Below are 988 nucleotides of genomic sequence, written 5' to 3'. Positions count from 1 at the left end.
TTGAAGAAACGTGTTTAACATTTAAACCTATGTTCTGCATATTCCAGCATATAAAATCAAATCATGTTTTGTGTTTACACTCTTTTAAATAGATGCAAGTAAAACACAGCAGAAAATAAATAAAATCAAAGACTCAGCGGCTCTTAAATCTGTTGTCCGTGTTTAACAGGAGTGCGGGTGGAGGTTTGCCCACAGCGGTCATGTCAGTGGGAGGATCCGGGGGTTTCTCTGTGAATGTCACGTTCCCGTGGCGGCGTGCTCGCTGCTCGCTCAGATTTGAAGTTTATTTTTCGCTGTAGAAAGAAGTTTTCTTCCCACGCAGAGTGAACAGCAGACGCTAATGTTTGTGTCACTTTTTACAGAATCAAACTCAGAGTAATGTGATTACTTCCACACTTTAAACGCTGCATGGTCATACTCTCTCCATCACTCCATATTATCCATTGTTAATCTGCACACGTCTGTTGCTGCCACAGATGTCGCACACACATACGTCACTGTCTTGAGACACTCTCACAAACAGAATCACGGTTTAGTAACGCAGTTACGCAGCGTGGCTACGGGAAAGTAAGAGTAACCTAATTACTTATTTTGCAAATAACCTACACGTTCAATACTCGTCTGAAAATACATTCGTCTTCGCGTACCCACTTGTGGTTAATCGTGGTTGTTGATTTCTTCAGTGATCTGCAACATGTGAATGCTAACAATATTGAATCGTGGGGAACGTTTAGTGCCCAGTATCATCGCTGTTCCCGATGAATCCCACAACCGCTTCCGTAAACACGTTGACGTCATCATCGGAGCTGTTTCTGAACATGTCCCAGTCTGCGTCATCGAGTGCGTCCTGTAACGCGGCCACCGATTGATCCGTCCAGCGCGCGACCTTCCTCTGAACCGGAACTTCCTGTTTCAGCCTTTGTTTGTATTTTGGCATGAGGAAGATGGCGGCGTGATCGGATTTGCTAAACAGAGGGCGAAGATTGGA

This window comes from Haplochromis burtoni, unplaced genomic scaffold (assembly GCF_018398535.1).
Source record: "Haplochromis burtoni strain Fernald_Lab_line unplaced genomic scaffold, NCSU_Asbu1 Contig_1064, whole genome shotgun sequence".
NCBI lineage: Eukaryota > Metazoa > Chordata > Actinopteri > Cichliformes > Cichlidae > Haplochromis > Haplochromis burtoni.
This window is presented reverse-complemented; position numbering follows the sequence as displayed.